We start from the raw sequence: 8,135 nt of genomic DNA on the forward strand, positions 1-8,135 counted from the left end.
TGCCTCTGATTAAGAGAGAGAAAGATCCTCCCAGAAACCCCCAACAGACTTTTCCTCAAGTCTTAATGGACAGAATTGCCACGGATGGCCCATCCTATCCAATCCCTGCTGAGAACAGTGGAGTTACCAGGATTGGCCAAGACTTACCTGTGGGGCTGGATCACCCCCTTCCTCCCCTTGTACTAGGCTTCCAAACCTGAATAAAATTGAAGGAGGCAGCTAGTGGTACATCACACTCAGGGGATGTTAGTGTGGTGCCCGCAGGGACAAACCAGACACAGTGGAAGGGCCGGCCCTCCTCCCCTGCCCTCTCTGGACAGACTCTGCACAGACCCCACCTGGGAAAGGACTGTCCCCCTGGGGGTTAAGCAGGCCAGGGAAGCGACAGAATCACGTTCCTTTCAGAGTTTGAGGAGGTGGCTACTGGAGTTAAACTTGAGTCACGGCCTTGGTGGGGTCGTTTTGCCAGGTCTATAGACTGGAGGAGGCTAACTATCAAAAGAGAAGCGGACTTTGCTGCTTAATGAAATGTCAGGAGAGCAAAGGCAAGGTTACAAGCAATGTGCATGGACCTGATCTCCACAGCCTTTCTAATTTTTCTGCTATACAACTGGTCAGTGAGCACGCACTTCTTTTAACTGTGGCGTTAGCCAATAAATCAAAACCCTTTGGGAGAAATATTTAAATTACTAAAGCCTTAATCGTTAGGACATAACTAGGTTCCTGTGGGTTAGTAATTCTTGCTTAATACTCTGGCAGTAGCAGGCCTGCTGCCATCTTGGGGCTTTTCATAATGTCCCAGGCTCTGTTCCTAGAGAGATGGTGGAACCAACCCCCACAGTCTTGCACAGTTTCTTCAGAGTGCCCTTTGCCTTTAGCCTCTTGCCATCCAGTCTTTAGAGCCACGTAGTGGAAAGAGCACTGGTCTGAGAGTCAGAAGCTGTGTGCCATGGGATTCAAGCCAGTCTGTAACCTCTGAAGGGTGCAGTCTCCCTTTCCTGGCACAGATGTTGGACTAGATCTGAGTGATCAGATCCACCTCCCTCCCAGGCCTGTGCAAACTTTGCGAATCAGTCGTGGTTCTGTTGCTTCTCACTGCTTCCTGGCTTAAGGATTCTAAGACTCAGTCTCAGCCTTAGAATCCTTTCCTGGTGGGTACACAGTGATCACTGATGCATCCATCAGAGGTGGTATTCAAGATGAGACTGGTTTCCTACCTCAGAACTAGTCGTCCCCTGGGGCCCTTGTAGTTTCACATTTCTCCCAGAAAACTGGATCAGAGCCGATTGTGCCTACTCTCTTATGACATACTACTTTTTGGAGCAGCTTATCAGAGCTCTGTTTGAAGCCCTGTTTCTCTAGGACGTGTTACAAAGGAGGGTCGTGGCAACAAGGATGCCTTGGTCTTGCTCACTGAGAATCCCCAGCATTTAGCCCAGAAGACAATAGGACCCAGTTATCTGTGGAGTTACAAGAATGTGTTTGGGGGTGGGGGTTCTGCTCAGAAAGCATGCCCTCCCCTTGTCTCCACAGGAGGTGTCCTGGGGGCTGCTTTATGCTTTGGGAAAGAAAACTGCTTCCCTCCTTCTTTTGGATATTGTTAGAGTTTTAAAAGTCTTCTCTGGGTTTCTTCTCTGTGGGTTGCATCTGGTTTTCAAAGTTTGAGAAGTAGAATGGAAATGACAGCTTCAGCCTGAGGAGGAGGCGGCTTCATGAGGGCTGGGCCTGGAGCTTTCGGGTGCGGTAGGAGAGGAGCCTGTGTTCCTGCTGCTCCTCTGGCCCTGGCCGGTCCCCAGCAGCCTTGCTGGGCTCGGAGCCACACTTTTTAATCATCTTCCCTCCTTGTCCCCCACCTCCAGCAGCTCCTGCCTGGTCTCCCCCCTACCCCACCCCTGGAATTACTGGCCTGTATCCATGTAGCTATTCTCTTAGTTGCTTGGAGGGTCTGCTCCCCAGCCTGAAGGCTTATCTGAAGACGCTAGGCATATCTCTGGCCAGCCGGGGGAGGGACCTTGACTTGGCTTCCCCATCATTATTGGAAGGAAAGAAATATTTTCAGATAAGTACAGTGTGGGTCACTACCGGTGGCCTCTTACCCAGCCTTCACTTGACAGATGTGCAGGCGGAGGCTCAGAGATGAGAGGCAGTGGCCCAGTGAGGAGACAGAAAGCTGGGCCCATTGCAGGCTGGCTCCGGGCGCTGGCATTGCATAGAGCTGTGGGCGCACAGAGGAGGGTGATCTCACGGGAGGACGGCGGGGGGCAGCAGGTCTACTGGGTCAGGAAGGGGCGCTCTTCTGTCCCCCATTTAGTGTGTACTCCTCTGCCTCACCTCCAGACGGTGTTCGTTTGGGTCCAGCCCTTTGATGTTGACCATGCTACTGCCTCCGTGGCCCCCTGTTCATGATCACTTGCCATCTGCAACCTTGGGTGGTCCTTAAAAATGTGTGACGAGGCCTAAGAGCATCAAGCTGCTCATTTTCTTGTGGGAAACCTTCTGCTCCATTTCTCCCGGCTGTGGCATTGACCCCTGGCTGGACTGGGGAGTGAGTTTTATTCCAACCTTGCCCTCTGGGATTTATGTGATAAATTATTCATTTTTCCACCAACTGGATAGGTAGCATAATGCTAATGACAAATTTTGAATAATTGATATGTTCCTATGATTTAAATGCTAACGGTCAAAACTTAAAAGGTGAAACCCCCTGACCTCTGATCTCCTGGCCATCTAGCTCCCTTGTGTCTCTTTCTAAAGAGCTTCTGTCCCTGTTGTTCAGTGGTTCTTAATAGAACCCGGGAGAGATGGAGCAATAGGGATGACCCCGGGAAGGATTTCCTAAGAGCAGCCATCAGGAGATGGGGTCAGAAAAGAGAGGCTGGCATGGAACTTGGAGGTTTCCCAGAGGACTTGGATATGGTCCCTCCTTCCAGTCCTCAGCTACTGGTCTAGCCAGACAGGCAAGATATTGATGTGTAGACATGGATGTACTAGAGCTAAAGATAAAATTCCTGGTACAGCCTTCAGGAACGCTCACCCAGAGAAGGGAGCCTGCATTGGTGGGGCTTCTGTGGCTGGCCGGGTCTTGTGAAAGACCAGCCTGGGTCTTTCAGCTGTGTAACTTTGGTTACTCTCTGCTACTTCTCTGGGCCTCCTTGTTCTTCGTCTATGAAACCTTGCTCTAGGGTTTTGAACTTTTTGTTCTTTGAACTTTAGTAATCTGAAGAAACCCGTGGATCTCTAAATGCATACAGGACACGGCTGAGCACACACACACACACACACACACACACACACACACAGGACACGGCTGAGCGCGCACACACACACACACACACACACACACACACACATAAAGTAAACGAATTACATGGAAATACTGGTTGCTTCCCCACTTGATGGGTTGAGGTGAGTCCCATCACACAAGGACTCCTGCTCCAAGAGGGCTGGGACCAGGCTCCTGTGAGCTATTCTGTGTCCGGGCCCTGGAGGACCAGTGGAGATGGGGCAGAATTCACTCCAGAGGTTGCTTTGTGAAGACTCCTGTGTGAACAGTCCCTTGCCTCTGATAATTAGCTTCCCCTCTGTCTACCCCAGCCTCCTCTCTTAATTGAGAATGAGCTCAATTTGTCCAGTATTTGGCTTCCAAAAGGTGGCAGCACTGTCCTGGGAAACAATCCCAGTGACCTGGGTGGGAAGTGCCTGCCTGTCCCCTGAGCAGCTCTCAGCCGGCCTGCAGGAGGATGTGCCCTGGGACCCTCTCCTCCCCAGTCACCCCAGTCTCAGCCTGTCTTTGGCCAGGCTTCTGTTCCCTGTCCCATGGTGAAGTCACCCTGCAAGGCTATTCTGAGGGCAGGAAGCCTCCCAGGTGCTAGGCTGGTCCCCACAAGCATCTCAGGACTGTTCTGTTCTCAGATGTGTAAGGAAGTTACGTTTAAGGAAAGGTGACCTTTCCCCCTCCTCTTTCTGATGTTTGAGGTGGGGGTCCTGGAGGGAGGTGGGCATATTAAGCAATGGAGTCTCGGGTGGTCTAGGCTGAGGTTTAGGAAATGGCAACCCTCTCCAGTATTTTTGCCTGGAAAATCCTATGGACAGAGGAGCCTGGCAGGCTACAGTCCATGGGGTTGCAAGAGTCGGATATGACTTAGCGACTAAGCAACCACATATGTGTATTGATTTATTCTTGGCTACATTGAGCCTTTATCGCCACGCGGGGACTTTGCTTGCAGCACGTGGCAGTGCGTGGGCGTCTCATGCGGTGGCTTCTGTTGCAGAGCTCAGGCTCAACACTTGTGGTGCACAGGCTTGGTTGCCCTGTATCACGTGGGATCTTCCCAGACTAGGGATCAAACACAGTACATTGGCAGGTGTATTCTTAACCACTGGACCACCAGGGAAGTGCCAGAGGTTTTTCTTTTCAAACAATTGAACATTGGTTAAGGCAGCATCAAGCACTCTAGTGGATCCGTTTAAGCCATGAAGCACTGCAATGATTTCCAACCCACCAGAGTCACTTCATGTGCCTCAAGGCAGCCTTCAGTTGTTCCTCTGCTGTTAGTTCTGGGCTTGTGGGTGAGAGGAGCTGCTTCTGATGTACTGCTCATCAAATGGGGAGGAGCCAGAACCTGAGCTGTAATTGAGGGAGTTGCTTTTCAAGAATTGGCTAGAATAGGAGATGATGTGCAACAGAAGGAGGAGGTCAGCAAGGCCTGGTTCAAATGTACATCCTGCTGGTGAATATGCTGGCCCTCATCTTCAAATCTGTGCCTGTGGGCCCCACGCAGTCTCTCAGGAAGAGTCACAGCTACACGTCATTCTCTAAACCACACTGCTTATCCTCCAGTTCCTCCATCTTCCTATTTTCTCTCTTCCCACAGATGCATACCTACTCACATATTTGCATGTTCATTAAGGCAGATACACAGAGAGGAAAAAAACACCCCATGTTTTATTTATTCATTTGTTCCAAAACTATGTACTGTGCCCTTGGCATGTACAACCCCTATTTCCATGAGTTTAAGAATTCTATGGACAGAGGAGCCTGGGGGGCTGCAGTCCATGGGTTACAAAGAGTCGGACATGACTGAGTGACTAACACTTTCATGGTCTTTAGCCTCTGGGCCACAGGCCAGTACCTCCTGTCAGATACAGGCATTAGATTAGAAGTAAAGTGCACGATAAATGTAATGTGCTTTAATTATCTGGAAACTATCTCCCCCCACCCCCGGTCCATGGAAAAATTGTCTTCCAAGAAATCGGTCCCTGATCTCAAAAAGGTTGGGGACTAGTGGTCTAGAGGGAGGAGACAGGCAGTGAACAGATAAGCGAAGGACTGGGAAGAGTGTCCTGTGGAAGTGTGCTCTCGAGAGTATGTGAACGTCACGTCCACATGCTAGGGTGTCACAGTGTGAGCGGGAGTCGCTCTGTACTGGGTGAGCAAGGATCACTGGCCTCCCTGAGAAGTGACTTGTGTCAGATGTGGGGACCCTGGGGACATTGTGTCAAGGCCTCGGGGCAGGCCTGTACCTGGTGTGTTTAAGGAGCAGAGAGATGGCAGGAAGGTGGGGTCCCCAGAGGCAGGGGTCAGAGCTAAAGGCCTCATTGCCTGGGGAGAGGATTGGAGATGAGATGTGTCCACTGGAGGTTCTAAGGGCATGAGAGATGTGAAAAAGCACCCGGGACCCAATTGACTGCCCGTCATTCCCATCAAGTGCACACCCTGGGGCTTTGTTCTGGGGGCCTCGGTTAGGGGGATATATAGGATGGTGGCCAGAGCCAGCCAGCATTCGGGGGGCATTTGACTGTCTGCTTGGCACATACTGACTGCTTACCATACTGACTGCGCTCGAGTAAACCCTACAGCGATCACAGCAAGAGGCAGCATTACCATCAATGTATCCACAAGGGTAACAAGGTTCGAGGTGGAGACATTCACTCCCAGTCACCTAGCTGGAGCCCCCGCCAGGCAGGTTCCCCCTGCTCTGTCTGCCTTCCTGGAAATGGAGCCCTGGGCAGCTTTTTTGTTGTTGTCGATTTATCTTTATTACTTAATATGTGTGAAACATTGTTATAATTTGCATTTCTTTGACCACTGCTGAGATTGAAGTTTTTCCCATGTCTTTATTATTATTATTATTTCTTTACAGTGTTGTACATGTATGTATGCTAAGATGCTTCAGTTGTGTCTGGCTCTTGGCGACCCTATGGACTGTAGCCCACCAGGCTTCTCTGTCCTTGGGATTTCCCAGGCAAGAATACTGGAGGGGGTTGCCATTTCCTACTCCAGGGGATCTTCCTGACTCAGGGATCAAACCCACGTCTCTTGAGTCTCCTGCATTGGCAGGCGGGTTCTTTACCACTAGTGCCACCTGGGAAGCCCGTGTGCAGCCAAGTGAATTGCCTGTATCTACACACATATCTGTGAAGTGCCCCCCTTCCTGGCTCTACCTCCTACCCCCACCCCCTGTCCCACCCATCTAAGTCACCACAGAACACAGAGCTAGCTCAACTCACAGAGATAGCTCAGAGATAGCAGGTCTCCACTAGCTATCTGTTTACATATGGCAGTCTTATAAGTCAGTCTCAATCTCCCAATTCATCCCACCCCCGGCCCATGTCTATACGTCTCTTCTCTTTGTCTGCATCCCTATTCCTGCCCTGCAAATAGGTTCATTTGTACCGTTTTTTAGGTTCCCCATCCATGGGATTTTCCAGGCAAGAATACTGGAGCGGGTTGCCATTTTCTTCTCCTGGGATCTTCCTGACCCAGGGATCCAACCCGGGTCTTTTGCATTGGAGGAAGATTCTTTACCATCTGAGCCACCAGGGAAGCCCCTAGATTCCACATATACACATTAATATATGATAGTTGTTTTTTTTCCTTCTGACTTACCTCACTGTGTATGACAGACTCTGGGCCCATCCACGTCTCTATAAATGACTGAATTCCTTTCTTTTTTATGGCTGAGTAATATTCCATTGTATATATGTGCTACATTTTTATCCATTCATCTGTCGATGGACGTGTCTTTACTTTTTTTAATTGTGATAAAATATAACATTAATTTTATCATTTTAGCCATTTTTAGATGCATAGTTCAGTGGTTTGAGTACCTCCACACTGTCATGCAGTCATCACCACTATCCATTTCTAGAACTTTCTCATCACCCTACAGAGAAACTCTGTAGCCATCAAACAAGAACCACCCCGCTCCCTTCTCTCTTCCCCAGCCCCTGGTAACCTTAAATCTACTTTCTGTGGCTGAGAATTTGCCTGATTTAAATATTTCATATGTGTAAAATCATCCAATATTTCTCCTTTTGTACCGGCTTCTTCCATTCAGCATAATGTCTTCAAGGTTTGTTTGTGTTATAGCACATCAGCTTCCTTTCTGTGGTTGAATAATGTCCCATTGTATGCATGGACCACATTAGTGTATCTGTTCATCTGTTGATGGATATGGGTTGTTTCCAGCCCGGGCAGCTTTTTACATGGAGACAGGATCTTTCCAGCTACTTGCCTCCATTCTGGGGATGCTTTCTGAAGCCTGGAGAAGCTGTGTCTGCCTGGGGGGTGGGGTGACAGCCACTGCATGGATTGGAGATGGGGCCAAGTTTTTGGAGGTGACTCACCTTGGACAGGGTGAACACTGTAATTGTTCTTGTGTGGCCACTAACTCTAACCTGGTTTTCTTCCTGTCCACCCCATAGACTCATAGCATTGAACAGGACTTCCAGAGTGGGCACTTCATCATTTGCTTCTAATCAGCACATCACCTTCTGTAGATGGGAATTGACCTTGTTCTTGAAATTCCCTAGAGTAGCCACCTGGGAGCCCCAAGTCTCTGCTGGGAAACCTGGGCGGGCCACACTTTACTGGGCTCAGTTCCCCATCTGTAAAATGATGTAAAATCCCTTCTGCATGCACGTGCAATCTCTTCAGTCGTGTCCGACTCCTTGCGACCTCATGGACTGTAGCCCACTAGGCACCTGGAGAATCCATGGGATTCCCCAGGCAAGAATACTGGAGTGGGTCGCCATTTACTCCTCCAGGGGATCTTCCTGACCCAGGGATCAAACCCACGTCTCCTGTGCCCTGTGCATTGGCAGGCAGATTCTTTTTTTTTTTTTTCAGGCAG

The 8,135-nt window shown here is 49.7% G+C and overlaps 1 protein-coding gene across 2 annotated transcripts in view; it reads left to right on the plus strand.

The window, feature by feature from the left end:
- Positions 1-8,135, plus strand: part of VPS41 (VPS41 subunit of HOPS complex) — a 409,984-nt gene that overhangs the window by 193,375 nt on the left and 208,474 nt on the right. The gene's annotated exons all lie outside the window — the stretch shown is intronic.

Source organism: Cervus canadensis, chromosome 3 (assembly GCF_019320065.1).
Source record: "Cervus canadensis isolate Bull #8, Minnesota chromosome 3, ASM1932006v1, whole genome shotgun sequence".
In the NCBI taxonomy this organism is placed as follows: domain Eukaryota; kingdom Metazoa; phylum Chordata; class Mammalia; order Artiodactyla; family Cervidae; genus Cervus; species Cervus canadensis.